The following is a 20898-nucleotide window of genomic DNA, read 5'->3' on the forward strand; positions in this document are numbered from 1 at the left end:
ACAGTCAACACCAAGCTACAATCTTTGAACTATAAGATTTCAAAGACAAAGAATCTTAAAGGCCTCCAGGAAAAAAGATCACGTAACATATAGAGGTGAAAGAATTAGACTGATACCAGACATTCAAAAACAATATGTAAAGCAAGACAAAAATGAAACAGCATTTGTTAATATTCAGTTAAAGGAAGCATGAACCAAGGAATTTATCTCCAACAAAGCTGCCTTCAAGAATCAAGGCTATTAAAATACAACTCACACATACACACACAAAGCATTTTCAACATACAAAAAGCACAGGGAATTCTGTACCCATGATCCCTTTTTGAGGAATCTACTAGAACAAATGTTGGCAAATTCTGCTCATGGACCACATCCAACCTGCCCTATTCTTGTACGGGGACAAAACTAAGAAAGAAAGGTTTTCTGCATTTTTAAATGGTTACAAGAAAATCAAAAGCATTAATGATATTTCACAACCTGTGAAAATTACAAGGAAGTTAAATTTCAGCATTTACAGATAGTTTGATGGGACTACAGCTACATTCATTTCTGGTCTACAGTAGCTTTCATGTGACAACAACAGAGCGGAGCAGTGTGGCAGAGAGCACATGACGTGCAAAGCCAAATATATTATCTGGCCTGCCCTGGAAGACCAGCTTCTTCCAAGCAAGAGGTAGCTGGAAAAATTCAGCAAAATGACGGACAGTAAAGCATCTTGGTAGGTCAATTAGAAGTAGATGGGAGGATGGAGGATATAAAGAACAAAACAAATATGGGATGAAGAGAATGAAACACTCGTGTATAAATGTATGTTTTGACACGGTAAAAGCAATGCAACTAATAAATGGGATAAGGGAAAGTGAAAGAACAAATGAAACAGGCGGAAGTTATGATACTAATTTAAAAATGATAAACCAGGGGGATGGGATAAATGGGTGAGGGGCATTAAGGAATCCACTCCTGAAATCACTATTGCACTATATGCTAACTTGGATATAAATTTAAAAATAAGTAAGTTTTAAAATAAATAAACCAGACCTCAGCAAGTTAAACAAAATAAACTGTGTGTACTTTAAAAATGTATGAAGAACAGAACCCCTGGATGGCTCAGCTGGTGCACTTAAGGTCAGGTGGGATCTTGTGGTTTGTGCGTTTGGTTAGCACAGAGTCTGCTTCAGAACCTCTGTCCCCCTTTCTCTATGCCTCCCCCACTCACACTTCTCTCAAAAATGAATAAACATTTGCCTGGCTGGCTCAGTCTGAAGAGCATGTGACACTTGATCTCAGGGTCATGAGTTTAAGCCACATGTTGGGTGTAGAGATTACTTTTAAAAAATCTCTTAAGTTTTTTAATGTTTATTTTTGAGAGAAACAGCATGAGCAAGGGAAAGGTAGAGAGAGAGGGAGACACAGAATCCAAAGACAGGCTCCAGGCTCTGAGCTGTCAGCCCAGAGCTTTATGTGGGGCTCAAACTCCCAAACCAGGAGATCACCACCTGAGCTGAAGTGGGACCCTTAACTGACTGAGCCACCCAGTACCCCTCTCATCCAAAATTCTTTATTTTTTAAAGATAAATGTGTACCTGGTTAGTTCCTAAGTCAGTACATGTGACTCTTGATCTTGGGGTTGTAAGTTCAAGTCCCATGCTAGGCGTAGAAATTACTTAAAAATAAAACCTTTAAAAAAGAAAAGGTATAAATACCCAGATAAGCACTAGAACAAAAATGCAAACTTTCTTAAATACTGAAAATGTGTGTGTGTCAAATAAAAGAGCAAAGGATACACATCTTATGAAGAAACATAGCAAATAAAATACACATAATTATAAAAGATTGTGACAAAATGTAAAATAAACAGATTTCAAAAACTTAATTGGAAATGGGCTTTCCTTTATAAGTAAAAGAAATTTTTCAATTTCACTCAAAGAGCAAAACCCAACTCTCCTGTATATAAGAGACATACCTTAGTGATTCAATTAGGCTAAAATACAAAGGATGGGACAAAGGTATGCCAGACAAATGGAAACAGGAATGATGGGATGAGAAAAAATAGAAAAATAAGCAGATATCCTGGTAATCTTAAAGTTAAATTCAAGTTTCAAAGCAAACAAAAGAGAGACAATTTCTGTATTACAAGCCACTCTGCACAAAGATGACACAACATTTAAGAATATTTATTACCAAATAATAAACATCCTTAATGAAGTAAAACTACATAAATTGCAAGGATAGTGAAACAGAAACACACCAAGAATACTCAAATCCATGCAGGTCAGATCAAATGGACAAAAAATGACTTAAAAAAGAACACCTCACAGCATAATGAACAAGGCAGGAATTATAAATGTACGTAAAACTCTAAACTCTGACCGCAAACTCTGAACAAGACTTTTCAATTGCACATGGCATATTCACAAAACTGATCATAAATTAAGTTGCAAGAAAATACCAATAAATTTCACAAAGGAGAAATATTATGAACAAGCCTCTCTGATCATAAAGCGGTTCAACTAGAAATTACTAATAAAAACAAAATGTATTCCTATTTGTCATGTAAAGAAAATTGTACTTGAAATCCTTCCACCATTAGCCAACATTTTAGAAGTCTAATTTTAAAAATCAGACCTTAAACATTTTTAGTAATTTAAAAAATCGTAATTTAAAAAATCATTCCACATGTAAGGTTACTGGCATAGGGATTCTGAGACAATCAGCTATGTTCCTTGCCATCTAGAACAATTAGTCTGGCTGAAGAAAAAGAAACGGGGGTACCTTGGCTGGCTCAATTTGCCGAGTCTGCAACTGTTAATCTCCGGGTCTGGGTAGAAGCCCCACGTTGGGTCTAGAGACTAAGGGGGCACCTGGGTGGTGCCGTTGGTTGGGCTTCCAACTTCAGCTCAGGCCACGATCTCATGGTTTGGGAGTCTGAGCCCTGGATCAGGCTCACTGCTGACAGTGTGAAGCCCGCTTGGGATTCTCTCTCCCCCTCCCCCACCCACGCTTTTTCTCTCTCAAAAATACACATTTTTAAAAAAGAAAACTTACAAACTCTAGAACAAGAAAAGGAAAAGAGAAATCGCATACAATAGAGCAAGGCTTACAAGAGCAGTGGTTAAAGACCGTGGTTTCGCGCTCACCGCTCTGACTATTCTTGTGGTCGGGTAATCAACACTTTCTACGCGGCAGGAAAAGGGGCCATGATACATACACGTAGCTCTCCTGTGGTTCAGAGAGACTGAGGAGACGATGACGACAATGAAGTAAAACACAAATGTGAAATCAGGGTAGAAAGTACATGGTTTTCTTACACTGCTCTGATCTTACAATTTTAAGATTGGAAATCGTTTCCAAAGAAAAAGTTTTATAATAAAAAAGAAAACACCTTTACAGTAAGACCGTTCCTCCCTTAAAATCAGTATCTGTAGTATTAAAGAGGGAACAATTTACCTCAAGATTTTCTGTTTTCAACTACTCTCCACTATGCTTCGCTCTACTCGACTCTTCCCCTTGCCAGGTTTTATTTGTCCCGACAACACTGCATACACTGTTTAAATACTGGGGTTTTCTTAGACCTTGTCTAAATACTTGCAAATATTTCCTTTCTGTTACGTATGAATTCCCTATTTTCGCTAGGTTGAACTTTCTTTAATTAAGCAGATATTCCACAACACGCCCTCGAATTTGAAAACGACACCATTTCAGGAAAATCTTCGAAAAGCAGACACTGCGTGGCTCCCGCTTCTCACACACAAATCCGCCCTTGAAGGACTTTGTTTCCAAGGTGGAAAGGCCGGGGGTGGGTGGGCAACTAAGGGGGGAAAGCAGGGTCCTCCCAGTTCCTAGGGAAGGGCGTTCTTGGGTTCTGCGGGGACTAAGAGCTCAGTCCTGACGGACACTGCAAAACGAACCCGCGACGGAAAGGTTACAATAGGAAATAAGACGAACGCAAAGACAAAAGGAATGGCGTTCGCCCGAAAACCACGAAGCAAGCAGACTTAGGAAGAAAATCAAACTCCTTTCCTCATTTTTCGGACTCACCCCAAAACAGACTCCTCCGCCTGTGTGGCCAGAACTACGACGGTTCTCCAGGTCCCCTCAGCACGACCCACAGGCCCGCCAGCAGGAACCACCATCTCCTCACGAGGATGGACGACGACCGTTGGTCTTTCTCAAGCCAAGGCCGAAATGTCCCAGCTTACTGCCCGTAGGGCGGGTCACGTGGGCGAGTCCTGGCCAATGAAACAGGGAGGAGCGCGAGCCCCCCCCCCCACGGCGTGTGCAGATGCACGTCCTCCCCCACCTTCATGCTCTAGGAGGTCTAATTTTGCTTCAAAACTAGGGAGCGTGTTGCTGTCCTCTTGCACTGCTAAGCTGGCCCCTGGAATTCATTGGACGCCACATGTAACATTTTCTCTTCCCTCGCTTGCAATCCAAGGGCAAGTGCAGATTCCGAGGTTCTGGAGGCTTGCAGGAGCCCTGTGCGGAGCAGACCACACCTGCTCGGAGCTGTGAAATGTACACACAAACAACCTAGCTTGTTAACCTTCCTCACCTCCCCACTAAATACCCCTTAGAGGGGTTTGGGGTACTAAGTGACCCCAGTGCCTGGAACATACGGTTATAGAAGTGGTTACTATTATTCTTTGTTTTGAAGAGACTTTTCAAAGACGTTTACTAGCGGTATAACTCAAGGACAGTTCTATTCTACAAGCTTCCTTTCTCATGTGAAAATGGAGAAAACTCATTTGACAAATGGTCCCTAATATATACCAAAAAATCTATATTTGGATGCAGTTATCCCCTAATATATACCAAAGAAGTTCAGAGGACAGAAAACTGAAAAAGATTTCTAAGGTCCTTGGTTTCATGGTACTTACATTCTAGTGTGGAGCTGGATTATAAACATGTAAACAAACAATTACAGACAATAAAACAATAGGTGATCTGTCTAGTATTGTACAAAGAACAGCTCTTTATTGAATTTTCTATAAGATCAGTTAGGGAGTGGTGGGGATTGGGATCAGCCCCACCAAAGCTCATGAACTGAGGGGAGAAGTGTGGTCCCCTAAGTAAAATCAAGGGGTCTGTAATATTCTGAATTGTAAAATGTTCCCTAAGTTCCTGTCCCTGATATACACAAGCTGTATAATGTTCTCCCCTTGAGTGTGGGTAGGACCTGTGAAGATAATGTGATAGTACTCCTATAATTATGTTGTATTATATAGCAAGGATGAAAGGATTTTTCAAATGTAAGATCCCTAATCTGTTGATAAAGCACTCAAAAGGGAAGATTTATTGGGTGGGCCTGACCCAAGCAGGTGAAGCCTTTTAAAAGGGAGCTAGGCCTTCCTTAAAGTGAGAATCTCAACACAGCAGAGATGCTCTGTTGATGGCCTTGAAAGAATCAACCAGCAGGTTATGAACTGTCTATGGAGCCAAGGTCAATTTTCCTGCTGCAGCAAGGAACTAAATTCTGCTCACAACCTAAATGAGCTTGGAAGAGGACCCTGAGCTTCAGATTAGCATATAGCCTAGTTGACACACATGATCACAGCCTTATGAGACCCTGAGCACAAGATGTACCTCAGGGGCACCTGTATGGCTCAGTCAATTAGGCGTCCGACTTCGGCTCTGGTCATGATCTCGCTGTTCCTGAGTTTGAGCCCTGAGTCAGGCTCTCTGTAGACAGCTTGGAGCCTGAAGCCTCCTTTGGATTCTGTGTCTCCTTCTATCTCTGTCCCTCCCCTGCTTACACTCTGACTCTCTCAAAACTAAATTAACATTAAAAAAATTTAAAACATGTAGTTCAGACTGCCAACCCATGGAAACTGTCAGGTGATAAACATGGATTGCATTAAGCTCCTAGACATGAAGCAATTGGTCATGCAAAAATAAAATATATAGGATTCTTATCTTGTTTGGGGTGGTCTAAAATATCAAACACATCCTCCAAGCCCCTGGCCTGTTGTTGATGTTCTGGGTAGCTGCCCAAAGGAGCGGACATCGAAGCCAAGATATCAGATGAAAAGCAGTTATCTAGACTAAGAGGAGTATAAATGTGTCAGGAAGACAGAAGCCTCCTTCTCACCGGATATAGCACGGAATACTTTTCCAAAACACTGGGACTTCCCATAATCGAGGAAAAGGAAAAGAAAGCTCCTGCCCTGCCTTTACAGCTTCTCGGGCAGATGGTCCACTTAAGAGTGTCCCAGAGTACATTTCATTGGCCCCAACAGCTTTGTGGCTTTTTGCAAATGGCAGTGAAAATGGTCCTGCCCCAATAGAAGTTTGAAAACAGTGCATTCAGTGGGGAGAGAAAAAAATTTTTCTGACACTGGGCTTGGAGACCAAACAATGGGATGACTGGATTCCTTTCCTTAGGAAGCAACCAGCTAACACTTTGAGAGAAGCACAATTTGCTATTTGCTTCTAGCCCAAAAGAAAAGGTTCATTTTTACGGTGGATACATTTCCTCTGAGTGGGGAGACATTTCATCCCCTTATTTCGTGTTGTGATTTAATCTTCTTTTTGTATTTATTCTTGAGAGAGAGAGAGAGACAGTGTGAGCAGGGGAAGGTCAGAGAAAGAGGAAGACACAGAATCTGAAGCAGTCTCCAGGTTCTGAGCTGTCAGCACAGAGCCCAACTCGGGGCTGGGACCCATGAACCGCGAGACCATGACCTCAGTTGAAGGTGGACGCTCAACCGACTGAGCCACCCAGGCGCCCCTAATCTCTTTTCTTCTATAGTAATTAAATATGGCTTCCCTTCTCCCTCATCCCTCAGTGTGTAGTGAGGAGAGATTCTAACTTGGCCTCTTGATACCTGAGGTCAGAGGACCAGAATCAGGAAGCAGGCCCTGTGGCTTACTTTGCATATATTTCTTGTATTATTGAGGTGTAGTTTGTGTACCATTAAATTTACCAGTGTAACGTGGCCGATTCAGTGGTTTTCAGTATATTTACTATGTCATCTAACCATCCCCACTGTCAAATTCTAGAACTTTCTACCACCCCACCTCCCCCCAAAAAACCTGTCCCAATTGGCAGTCAATCCCAAGTCTAATCCCCTCTCCCCAATTTTTCTATCACTTGCCAACCATGATTATGCTGTCTGTATGGATCTGCCTATTCTGGATATTTCATATAAAAGGAATTAACATGTGTCCTTGTGGCTCTGACGTAGTTCACCTAGTATAATGTTTTCAAGGGTCATCCATGTTGCAGCACAGAAGCCTCATACAGGATCCATGTTGTAGTACACTCCTTTTTATGGCTGAATCATATTCCATCCTATAGATATACCATTTTTTGTTTATCCATCCATCCACTGATGGACATTTGTGTTGTTTCCACTTTTGTTGGCTACCATGGATAATGCTGCTATGAACCTTTGTGAACATATTTTTGCATGGAAATATGTTTTCAATTATTTTGGGTATGTATCTGCGAGTTTCTTTGCTGGGTCATGTGGCAATTGTGTGTTTAACATTTTGATAAACTGCCAAACAATTTTCCACATAGGTTACACCATTTTATTTTCTCATCCATAGCATATGAGGGTTCCAGCTTCTCCTTGTTTTTGCCACTTCTTGTTATTTTTCAGTTTCTTCTCTTTTTAACTCTCCTGGTGGGTGTGAAGTATTATGTCCTTGTAGTTTTGATTTGCAACTCCTTAATAACTAATGATGTGGAGCATCTTAGCATTGGCTTATTGGACATTTCCAAATCTTCTTTGGAGTGATGTCTATTCAAATCCTTTGCCCAAGTTCCTATTGGGTTGTTTTTCTTTTTGTTGATGAGCTATGGGAGTTCTTTATACATTCTGGCTAGTAAACCCTTATTATATATGTGATTTGCAAATATTTCTCCCATTTGTGGGCTGTCTTTTCAATCTCTTGATAGTGTTCACCGATTCACAAAAGTTTTATTTCTATTTTTTTAAAGTTTATTTATTTTGAGAGACAGAGCCAGTGCCAAGTTGGGGAGGGGTAGAGAGACAGAAAGAGACAGAGAATCTCAAGCAGGCTCCACACTGTCAGCCCAGAACCCGGCATGGGGCTTGAACTCATGAAACCAGAAAATTATGACCTCAGCTGAAATAAAGAGTTGGACACTTAACCAACTGTGCCACCCAGGCTCTCCAATGCACAAAAGTTTTAAATGTTATCAAGTGTAATGTATTTTTTTCTTTTGTTGCCTGTGATTTTGATGTCAAGTTTAAGAAATCATTGCCAAATCCAAAGTCATTCAGATTCACTCCTGTGTTTACTTCTAAGAGTTTTATAGTTTAGCCCTTCCATTTAGGTTTTTGATCCTTTTTTTAATTAAGTAGGCTCTATGCCCAATGTGGGCCTTGAACTAATGACCCTGAGATCAAGAGTTTCATACTCTACTGACTGAGCCAGCCAGGTGCCCCAGTTTTTGATCCATTTTTAATTAATTTTTCAGAGCGTAGACTTTTTCTTTAATGTTTATTTCTTTTTGGGGGAGAGAGCACAAGCAGAGGAGGGACAGAGAGAAACTGGGACAGAAGGTGTGAAGCAGGCTTTGCACTGACAGCAGAGAGCCCAATGCAGGGCTCAAACTCAGAAACCATAAGATTGTGACCTGAGCTGAAGTTAGACACCTACTTGACTGAGCCACCCAGGTGTCCCTAATTAATTTTTGATGATAGTGTGAGGTAGGGGAACAAATTCATTCTCTTGCATATGGCTATCTAATTGTTCCAGTGCCATTTCTTGAAGTCTATTCCTTCCTCATCAGATGATCCTCTTTATCTATCTATCTATCTATCTATCTATCTATCTATCTATCTATCATCTATCTATGTATTTTAGAAAGAGAGAGCATGGTGAGTGAGCAAGGGGCAGAGAGAGAGAATCCTACAAGGTTGCATAGAGAGAGGGAAAGAGGGAAGAACAGAGTGTTGGAGCCCAGAGTGGGGCTCAAGCTCACCCAAAGCAAGGCTGGAGCTCATGAACCCCGAGATAATGACCTGAGCCCAAGTCAGTTGCTTAACTGACTGCACCACCCAGGCACCCCTGGATGATCTCCTTGATTACGGTAGTTTTGTAGCAAGTTTTGACATTGGGAAATTTATGTCTCTCAAGTTCATTCTTTTTTGGTGGCCCTGGGTCCTTTGCATTTCTATATGAACTTTAGGATCAACTTGACTATAGCTTTTCTTTTCAGTTTTGTTTTGTTTTGTTTTGTTTTGGCTGGGTACAGTATACTTTATTGATGGTTCATGATAAAGTAGAGTTCCCAAGCCTCTCCCCTTCTTCAGGGGGTCTGGGATGAAAACTATGTAGAGGTTGGGAGATTCTCGATGTGTTGAGGGATGATGAGTTAGAGCAAGGACACCCAGAAGCTCAGGACCTCTCTCTTCCTCTTGCTCTTTCTGGACCTGGCAGTCCAGGGAGCAACTCCTTGGAGGCCATGTGGACCATAAGGTCCACCACCCAGTTGCTGTAGCCAAATTCATTGTCACCCCAAGAAATGAGCTAGACAAAGTGGTCATTGAGGGCAATGCCAGCCTCAGCATTTATTTTGAGAGACCTAGCATGAGCAGGGGAGGCAGAAAGAGAGAGAGAGAGAGAGAGAGAGAGAGAGAGAGAGAGAGAGAGAGAGAGAATCCTAAGCAGGCTCCACGCTATCATTGAAAACTTAATGCAAGGCTCAATCTCAGAAGCCAGGAGATCATGACGTGAGCTGAATTCAAGAGTCAGACGCTTAAGCAAATGAGCCAACCAGGCCCCCTGCTTCACCACCTTCTTGATGTCATCATTATTTGCCAGCTTTCTCTGGGTGGCAGGTCAGATCCACAGTGGACATGTTGGGGATGGGGACACGGAAGACCATGCCGGCGTTCATCTCGGGATGAGCTTGCCTACAGCCTTGGCAGTGCCAGTAGAAGCAGAGATGATGTTCTGGGCAGCCTCTCACCCTTCACACCACAGCTTCCCAGAGGGGCCATCCATGGTCTTCTGGGTGGCAGTGCTTGCATGGACTGTGGTCATGAGTCCCTCCATGATGCCAAAGGTGTCATGCATGATGTTGGCCAGAGGGGCCAAGTAGCTGGTGGTGCAGGAGGCATTGCTGGCAATCTCAAGGGAGTAGTCATACTTCTCGTGGTTCACACCCATTATAAACGTGGGGGCATCAGCAAAAGGGCAGAGACTATGACCCTCTTGGCCCCACCCTTCAAGTGAGCCGCAGCCTTCTCCATGGTGGTCAAGACCTTAGTGGACTCCACAATATTCTCAGCACCAGCATCACCCCATTTGATGTTAGTAGGATCTTGCTCCTGGAAGATGGAGATGGACTTTCCATTGATAACAAGTTTCTTGTTCTCAGCCTTAACTGTGCTGTTGAATTTGCTGTGGGTGGAATCATACTGGAACATGTAGACTATGTAATTGAGGTCAATGAAGGGGTCATTGATGGCGATAATATCCACTTTGCCAGAGTTAAAAGCAGCCCTGGTGACCAGGAGCCCAACATGGCAAATCCATTTAATCTGTCTGACCTTCACCATCATGTCTTAAGGACATGGCTGAGAATGCATGAGAAGATTTGGCTGTCTATCAGACTGGGAGGAGAAGAGAGCCTTGACCATGGTTTCTTAAAGTGAGCTAAGCTTACAGCCACGACCCCAGGTCTTTGTCAATTACCAGTGCTTTTTATTTTTGAGGAGGTGGAAGTAAGGGAAGGGGCAGACGACAGGGCTCCGGGTCCTAGGCCCTTGGGACTTCAGTGAGTCTGTGCAGCAGAATTCACAAAGGGAGCAGTAAGGCTCTGAAGCACCACTTCTCAAGCTTTAAGGAATCATGCAGTGATCCAGTTGTATAAAGCAGGTCCTGATTTAGTAGGTCTGGGGGCCTGAAACTTCATTTCTTTTTTTTTAAGTTTATTTATTTTGAGAGAGAGAGAACACGAATGGGGCAGAGAGAGAGTGGGAAAGAGAGAATCCCAAGCAGACTCTGCACTGTCAGTGTGGAGCCCAATGTGGGGCTCATACTCACAAACAGTGAGATCATGACTTGAGCTGAAATCAAGAGTCAGACACTTAACAGACAGCCACCCAGGAGCCCCTGAAACTGTATTTGTAGCAAGCTCCTAGGTGACACCAATCCTGCTGGTCCCTGAACCATACTTTGGAAAATAAGGTACAATTACCATTAACTTCTATCCAGTAGTCCAAAATAGGAAGCTGAGGTATCACTTGGATCTATCATTCAGACTGTTCCTTATACAAAGAAGAAGAAGAAGAAGAAGAAGAAGAAGAAGAAGAAGAAGAAGAAGAAGAAGAAGAAGAAGAAGAAGAAGGAGAAGAAGAAGAAAGGAAAGACAAGATGACTAGCCCTCTATGAGGGAGGAAAAGGAATTACCAAAGTCCACAGAACACAGAACTAGGTAGAGTGTAGAGGCAAAGACTTGAAAATCTGGTTTGAGACCACTTTTTAAAAATGTTTATTTTTGAGAGAGAGCGAATGAGCAGGGGAGGGGAAGACAGAAAGGGAGACACAGAATCCAAACCAGGCTCCAGGCTCTGAGTTGTCAGCACAGAGCCCAAGGTGGGGCTTGAACTCACAAGCTGTGAGATCATGACCTGAGCCAAAGCCGGACGCTTACCGACTGAGCCAGTCAGGCGCCACTATGAACAGTTCATTTTAACAAAGGTAGATTCTCTGAGTGGTCCTGACCTAATCACATGAGCCCTTTACATCTAACGTTAGAGACAGAGAAGTTAGAGATTTGAAGCCGAAGACAGAGTTGATACACTATTGCTTGCTTAAATATAGGAGACCATTTAGCAAGGAAATTGAGACCTCAGCCCAACAAAGGACAGGGAATGAAATTCTGCCAACAGGAACTCAGCTAGACTTCTAACCTATGGAACTGTGAGGTAATAAACAGATATCATTTTAAGCCACTGAGTTTGTGATTAATTGATATACAGTGATGGAAATACTATGCTTTCTTGATGGCTGACCTATGTTTCTATTTTGTCTTCATTGTCATGGAATTCAGAGTCAAATTTGAGGCAGAAATACTCAGTTTTAGAGATCTTTACAGTCTGTACATCTATTTTCTTTTTTAATTTTATTTCATTTTTAATGTTTATTTATTTTGAGAGAGTGGGGGATGGTCAGAGAGAGAGGGGGGGAGAGAATTCCAAGCCATCCCTGCACTGCCAGTGCACAGCCTGACACGGGGCTCAAACTCACAAACAGTGAGATCATGACCTGAGCTGAAATCAAGAGCCAGACACTTAACCAACTGAGCCACCCAGGTACCCCAACAGTCTGTACATCTATTTTCAATGTTTTTCTCTTAGTCATGGCTTCCTTCATTTTTGTGTATTTTGCCTGATTTTCCTATTCATAATTATGTCTAACATTCAATTTATGTAATCTTTTTTAGTCTCATTATAAAAGCAATATGTGCTCGTTGTAGAAAATGTGGAAAATACAGTTTGACACAAGAAAAAGAAAAAAATAAGCATTAGAATTCTATCACTTCATCTGGAGAAAACAACTGTTAATGTTTTGATGTATTCTTTCCAATCTTTTTCCCTATGCCAATATGTATATTTTTACATAATGAGATCATGCTGTATTCTTATTCATATTCTTATCATCAGCTACTTCTAAACATTTAAGAAATAAACAGGATAGAAATTAACATGTATTCAGTGGTTTGAAAGTATTTTTAAAGATTTTATTTATTGATTGATTTTTAATTTTTTTGAAGCTTTATTTATTTTCAGAGAGAGAATGAGCAGGGGAGCAGCAGAGAGAGGGAGAGAGAGAAGCCTAAGAAGGCTCTTTGCTGCTAGTGCAGAGCCTGATGTGGGGTTCAAACTCACGAACTCTCATCCCAGTGGATGCCCGCAATTCCTCCCGAATGAAATTGTGACAACACATGGAGAGTATTGTGTGCCAGGGAGGCTTGTTAGAGATTCAGTGTTCAAAGTTTGTAATGGGCTCGTATCATTGGTCCCCTTTGCCTGGCATGTACCAGAATCCTAGACTCCCAGAAGGAAAGCAGATGTTCGACGTAAACCATAGCGTTTGTACAAACAGCTCAGGCCCAGGGAGCCACCATTTTCAATTAGGGAGTGGTGTGAGCCCTCCCCAAATACAAGTTCCCAGATTCCACCCAATGGCCAACTCTGCCAAGCAGCACAAAGACTGCGATCTCACACCTGCTATGTTAAAAGTTTCCTGCATGTCACATAAGTCCCACATTCCCATAGTTGTGCTGCTGCAGTTAAGTGCAATATTGAATGCCCTGGTCACACATTCCTTCCCACATAGAGTCGATGAGAATATGAATGTCTTAGTTCTAGCCAATATAACTGATAACAGCAGAGTGAGCGGCTTCAGCAATAAGCTTTTATTTCTTTTGTTTCTGGAGGCAAGGAAGTCCAAGACCAAAGTTACGGCAGCCCCAGTATCTGGTAAAGGCCTGCTTCTTGGTTTGCAGATGGCCATTTTCCTCTAGTGTTCTCATATGGTTGAGGACAGAGGGGAAGCAACCTCTTCTGGTAAGGGCGCTGATCCTATCAAGAAGGCTCTACCCTCACGACCTGATTACCTCGCAAAGGCCTCACTTCCTGATATCATCATACTGGAGGTTAGAAGTTGAACCTATGAAATCTGGGGGGATACAAACATGCAGTCCATAACAATGAATGAGAATCACCTCTACAAATATATTTTTATTTATTTATTTAAAAGTTTTTAATGTTTATTCATTTTTGAGAGAGTGAGAGAGAGACAGAGCCTGAGTGGGGGAGGGGCAGAGAGAGGGAGACACAGAATCCGAAGTAGGCTCCAGGTTCTGAGCTGTCAGCACAGAGCCCCTGAAGTGGGGCTTGAACTCATGAACTGTGAGATCATGACCTGAGCCGAAATTGGACGCTTAACTGACTGAGCCACCCAGGAGCCCCTCTTTATCTATCTTTTTAAAATGTTTATTTATTGTTGAGAGAGCGCAAGTGGAGGAGGGGCAGAGAGGGTGGGCAGGAGATCCGAAGCGGGCTCTTCGCAGACAGCATCTAGCCGAAGTGGGGCTGGAACTTACAAACCGTGAGATCACGACCTGAGCCGAAGTCAGTCACTTAACGACTGAGCCATTCAGGTGCCCCTGTATGTCTGTATGTTTAAAGTCGGTCATAAGCCAAGGTCTATTAAAGCTATCATTAGGATAGAGAAGACCAATGCCATGCAGAAAACTGACACTTTGGTGTCCCATCTAGTGAGTCTGGATCTGAAGTGGTGCCTCTATTTCCCCAAGGTTTGTTTTTGCCTTTCCCAGCCCCACCACACCCCAAGTTCCTAAGCCAAGGACAAACTCAGAACCTTATGATGTGCTACATGGGTAGGATCAAGGACTGTCCCACAGAGCTTCACACAAGAGAACCAGAGTGTCATTAAAGAGGACCTGTCCCCTTGCACCCCGGCCCATGTCAAGTGGCGTCTTAGGAGGTAACAGAAGCAAAGGAACGCCTTTGTCTCTGTTACTTGGTTTCTCTGATTTTGCTGGCTCCAAAGATCAGTCTCTTGTACTGAAAATCTTATGTTGGGACTGCCTGATGGGTATGAATGACACACAGTGTTTTTATGTTTTTGTTTTTGTTTTTCTCCTTGCACAAGAGATGCTTTTACTCTGGGATTAAGGTGTGCCTGGTGGGGGTGTGGGGAGGATCAAAAAATAAAAAAAGAGAAAAGCAGGTGCCTTTGAAAGAAGAGGGGAGCCACTCATCGATAGGGTACCTTTGCAAGGGTCCCATAAATCCATAGAAGCCACTTTCCCCAGGCACATGCAGCTCCAGGGGCACAGAGCCCGGTGACTGGATAGTGCCCTTGGGCAGACTGGCAGGAACACATTCCCTCTAGGAAGAAATAGCTCCAGGCCATTGTGCCAGGCTTGGTGAGCAGAACTGTGGATGGATTTCAATCACCACTCACTTGCTCTGCTGGGCACCTTTCGTGCTCACACAATTGAGAACAAATAGGTATGCCAGGAAGGTTTGCAGACCTGTGGCATTGACTTCCTTTTATCCTCTTATTTAAGAATCAAAAGGCCCTGTCCTATAACTTGTCCTTTGAATCAGTTGAACAAGCTTTTGCATCCACACAGGCTATTTGGAGTCAGCTCCCACAGCCGGAATAACACTGAAGGGGCATGTGATGCGGGGAAGGCATGGATATTCGTTCGTTGATTTCATCATGAAATACACATGACTCATTACCGAATCATTGTGCTCAAGGGTTCTAATAGCTCCCTTCGAAATATGATGATTCATTATTTTGGATGCTGAGACATGGAAGGTAACATTTTAGTATGGGAAAGCTGTTTTATCTGTTATGATTATTGACATAATTTCAGAGCCTTAACACGCCTCCATTTTGTCATCTGTAACATGCGGAGTGAAAATACCTAGGAGCAGGATTCTTCTGCAGGCTAAAGGAGAAGTCAGATGAGTCAACAAGTGCCAGTTTCCCCTTCAACCCTACCCTGTTTCTCCCCTAACTCCTCACATTTAGGTGATGTTGAGATGACAGAGCACTTTCATTTCCAGAACCTTACCTGCTCCTCAAAAACTGCCCTACGAGGCAAACAGAATGAGATAGAATAAAAAGCCTCAGCTTCCCGCAGACCTGGATACAATTTCATGTGCCTGAGTATGGCATCTCAATCTCAATGATTCTTCTCTCTTCATTGTTCATATTACGCAAAGGACACAATGAGGACCTTTGGGAAAAACCGAACACATGTGAAAATCCCTCTAGCGTTTGGGGGAGCTTTCCTCAACTGGCAAGCGGGTCTGGTTTTCTTTTCTATTTTGATGTTTATTTATTTCTGAGAGAGAGAGAGACAGAGTGTTAACAGAGGAGGGGCAGAGAAAGAGGGAGGCACAGAACCCAAAACAGGTTCCAGGCTCTGAGCTTTCAGCACAGAGCCCAACATGGGTCTCGAACTCACAAACCATGAGATAATGACCTGAGCTGAAGTCGGACGCCCAAACAACTGAGCCGCCCAAGCACCCCAGTCTGGTTTTCTTATGGGCAAACATTATGGGGAAAGGGAGCCTTTAAGTGGTTGAATCTAGCACGTTCAGCTGAGTTTCATACACAAAGGAAGCTTTACTCTATGGCTGCCTCTTACTTGCCTCTATGTCTTTAACCTGTACTTGTTGAAATCGGCAGTCCTATAACAGAGATCTAAAAATAGGGAATATAGTGCAGAAAGAGAAATGTTACATCATATTACCCAAAGCACTTAAGATCTTATTCTTTAACACTATACTCCTCTGTGAAAAAATTTTATTGTCTGCCAAGTTTTGCAAAGTCAGAATACACTGCTGTGAATGAAACAAAAGCTTCACTCAGGAACATGCTGGCACACTGAAAAGTTATCCTCCTGAAAAATAATTGCCCAGATTCTTTTTTTACGTTTGAAGTAATACTCTTTTGGTTGCAACTAATCGAAACTTCTACTCTGAAATACCACCAGCCAAAAACCAGGAAGGTTATTGGTGAGATACTGGGATGTCTTATGGAGTCCAAGGGCAAGGACATTAGGGCATCACAAACATAAAGCACTCAGGAGACGCAGGCTTTAATTTGTTACTGTTGCTTTAAAAAAAAAAATTTATGTCTTTATTTTATTCTGAGAGGCAGAGACAGAGCATGAGCAGGAGAGGGGCAGAGAGATGGAGACACAGAATCCAAAGCAGGTTCCAGGCTCTGAGCTATCAGCACAGAGCCCAACATGGGTCTCGAACCCACCAATGGTGAGATCATGACTGTAGCTGAAATCAGACACTTAACTGACTGAGCCACCCAGGCGCTCCTGCTACTATTGTTGTAATTCTGCTTCTTTCTAGGCATTTTTGACTCACTGCCTTGGCATCCACAGAACTGAAGGTGGGTTACATGGTCCAGTCAGCTATTGATGGGAGGATTGGAGTTGGAAATACATCACAGCTGTGCCAGTAAGATTGTCTCAGAGACCTACTATGAGTGGCTTCTGTAGCTGTTTGAACTAAGACCATGTGACCTTGAGAGCAAAGTTGTCCACACCCATTTAAGCAGTCAGCCTTTCTCCTTTTCTCTCACTTGCTCACCCCACCTCTTCTGTTCTGTTTCTGTTTACCCATCGTTTCATTCATTCTCGTTCTGTCTTTGCTGTTCTCTACAAGACAGTTTGGAGGCCTACAGTGTACACATAACCTGATGAGGCTGATCCATGCGTCTTGCAGGTGTGTGTCTTCAGTTCAGGCCAGTGGCACAGATTGACTAGTGTCACCCAATCCCCATTCCAACTTCTAGAGAAAGAGAGAGAGTAGGTTGGTGAGGATCAAAGGGGTTAATGTAGCCCACTGCCCGGCACAAAAGAAGCACATGTATGCATTAGCTATTCTTCTTAGAAACCTTCCTTGGGTATTCTCTGCCTGGTCTGTGTTCCATTAGCCTTGCTCCCATGACCCCAGCTGGAATAAATCACTTCCTCTCCACCCTTTAGGGTCAAATTTCTCTTTACTAGTAGAAAGTGGAGTATAAGCTGTTTTTCTTTGACCTGGCTATCATGCCTTGTTTATTTCCAACCAGCAAAGTTAAAAGGCAGACCTCCAAATTAGAGGTTAGGTCTGAGCAATTAATTAATGTGGGTCAAATGTGTACTGAGTCATTTCTGTGGCTCCCCAGTGGAGGAGGAATTTAATCAAGATGAACTTCATCGGAAAAAGGTGTTAATCTGAGTAAAGCTTATCCGGGCTCCAAAAGGTGACTTGGAGGGGGAATGTCAAATTGAAATGCATATGGTGTATGCCTAGTGGTACACACAAAGTCCTCTCCACAACAAGATGGGCCCTAGTGCTGATTACAGAAGGATCACATCCTCAGCCTCCATCCTTGTTTCTGGCTTCTTTTCCTTATATTCCTTATTCCCTTTGCATGTTTGTGCTTCCCAGCTCCCATAATCCCTCTCCTACCCCCGGGCCACCTAGCCACCCTTCAGTGTACCCTCTCGGGCACTGGGGTTGGTTATGTTGCAGGTGAATGTGCCTCTATTTCCAGTGGTTTTAGTTTTATGGTGCACAGGCCTTCAAAGCACACTGACACCCTTTTTCTAAGATTGATGTTGACACAAGTCCACTTAAATTAATGTTCTCATCTCTGCTAATTTGCCTGTAGGGGGTAAATTCATATGCAAAATGGATGACAGCCAGGGGTGGGAGGAACTGGAAGAAAGGACATTAGGGAATATCTTTTATTGTTTAACCAGCAAACAACCCTGGAAGATCAGAAGGGCAGGTTTTATTATCAACTCCAGTGAAGAAATGAAAACAGGAGGCAGGTCAGAGAAGTCGTTAGCTAATAAGGAGAATGGGAGGGCGGCAGTAAAACCTGGATTTTCTTTAAACCTTTTTTAAAATGTTTTATTTATTTTTGAGAGAGAGGGGAAGGGGCAGAGAGAGGGGGCCAGAGGAGGAGCTGAAACAGGATCCAGGCAGACAGCAGCAAGACGCAGGGCTCGAACTCACAAACAGTGAGATCATGACGTGAGCTAAAGTCGGATGCTCAACCAACTGAGCCCCCAGGCGCCCCTGAAACTTAGGTGTTCTCATCCCTACTCCAGTGGTCTTCAAATCCCACCAGGGTGTTTTTCATATATGCTGCCTTTTTTAAAACTGAGAGAATGCCTTCCATACCACGCAACAACCGGGTATTAATAATTTAGATGAGGGGTCAGCAAACCATGGCCTGTATGCCAAACCCTGCAAGCCACCTCTTTTGTTAATGTCCACAAGCTAAGCATTTTTCTCTACATGTCTTAATGGTGAAAAAATCAGACGAATAATATTTCATGGCACATGACAACGATAAGAAATTGAAAATTGTATGTCTATGAATAGTTTTTGATGAGACACAGCCACGCCCACCCATTTATGTGTCATTTATGCGCTTTGATGCCAGCATGGCGGGGTTGAGTAGCCACAAGGGAGACAGTGAGGCCGGCAAAAGCGAAAGTGCAGGAACCTTTCCCACCCAGGCTTTTGCTTTGGGCTGTTTCAGTTTCCCATAGTCAACTGGCCAATAGCAGGCAATGGTCCCGCAGGTTCAGAAGGTCAGAAGGTCAATATTAGCCTGAAGCCGCACCTGTGTGCCTGCATCATTCACCTCACGTCGTCAGTCACAGGGGCGTTTTATCGCATCATCACAGGAAGAAAGGTGAGTGCAGTAAGATCTGAGAGACAGACCACATTCACATTACTTTTATGACAGTAGAATTGTTTATTTTATTATTAGTTATGCTTAATCTCTTACTGTGCTTAATTTACAAATTTATCATAGGCACGTATATTTAGGAGAAAACAGTCTATATAGGGTTTGATACTCTGCGGTTTGCAGCATCCACTGGGGGGGGGTCCCCTGGAAGTTATCCCCCATGGATGGAGAGGGGAACTGGTGTATTTCCAATCTGAGTTTCACAGAAATACATTTCAGACCACCAGTTTAGGTCCTTGCTACCTAAAGTACTACCTAAGTGCTGACTCACAGACCATGTTGGAAATGTAGACTATTAGGCACCTTCCCGACCTATGGACTTGGCAGCTGTATTTTAATGCTGTCCCCCCATTCGTATGCTTATTAAAGCTTGAGCTGCTCAGGATTTGAAGGCAACTGATGCAGGCTTTTTCTGAGTCTGTTACTGACTAGGGAACAGGCCTTAGTGCCCGATGGGTGGGAATCTAACCTGCTGTCCACTGCTGCCTGCCTTCAGCTTTCTCACCTACTGCAAAGAGAGGATAAACATGTGGTCCTCATACCTTTGTTTTGGACCGGATGGTGTATTCATTTCCTAGGGCAACCCTGACAAATGACCGTAAGCAGGGTGACCTGCAACAACTGAAATTTCTTCCCTTGCAGATCTAGAGACCGGAAGTCCAAAATCAAGGGGTCAGCCAGGGCTGTGCTCCTTCTGAAGGCTCTGGGGAAGAATGCCGCCTCCTGCCTTCCATGCTCGGGGGCGGGCTCAGGTGTCCTTTGGCTGTGGCCACAAATGTTCGGTTTCTGCCTCTGCATTCACGTGGCCTTCCTCTCTGTGTCTGCTCCTCTTCTTATCAGGACAACAGCCATTCAATCAGAGGATCACCCTAATTCCAGGATCCTATCATCTTATGGTCCTTAGCCAATTATATCTGCAAAGACCTAATTCTTAAATCAGACCACATTCTGAGGTTCTGGATGGGCAATGAATTTGGGGGGTGGCACTATTCAACCCACCACAGATTACACCAACAGAAATTAAATGTTCAGCACAGTGTGAACACTTAACACAGGTGTTTCCTCTCCCCTCTCTCCCCTTTCATGCAAATGACTCAAGGGCCCAGAATAGAGTGGGGAGTTGTTATAGGAATCTCCAACTAGATCTTCCCCATTTTGACAGTGGGGTATCTCATCCACTGGGACACACAGAAGATGCTTCCATGACATGTGTCCCGGAGCCAAACCAGTTGTTTTTTTTTCCTCTACATTTTGGTGCAAAAGTTATTTTCAAGCACAGGAGCCAATGCAATAAGCCATAGGCGAGAAGAGCCTTAAGGCGTAGCTAGCTGTTGTACTCGGAGGTCTCATCTTTTTTCTTTCTATTCTCGGTGAAATTCCTGCGGGCCATGCTTTCTGTCGCTCCTCTGAAGGAGAGCTTTCCCTTTACCCCCAAACCCTATCTATATCTCAAGAGAAGCCAAGATAGGTACGAAATTTCAGCTTTCTCACCAGCAAATCTTGACAGGTATTAGTCTTGGGGTGAATCAAATTCGGGGTCTTTTAGCTGATGCTATAGTTGGCCACCAGGTAGTGTGACAGGCTATTCGGCCA

At 43.3% G+C, this 20898-nt stretch overlaps 1 pseudogene; it reads right to left on the reverse strand.

Moving 5' to 3' along the window:
* Positions 1-6781: 6781 nt before the first annotated feature.
* Positions 6782-10538, reverse strand: LOC115283524 (annotated as a pseudogene).
* Positions 10539-20898: the final 10360 nt, after the last annotated feature.

Source organism: Suricata suricatta, chromosome X (assembly GCF_006229205.1).
Source record: "Suricata suricatta isolate VVHF042 chromosome X, meerkat_22Aug2017_6uvM2_HiC, whole genome shotgun sequence".
NCBI lineage: Eukaryota > Metazoa > Chordata > Mammalia > Carnivora > Herpestidae > Suricata > Suricata suricatta.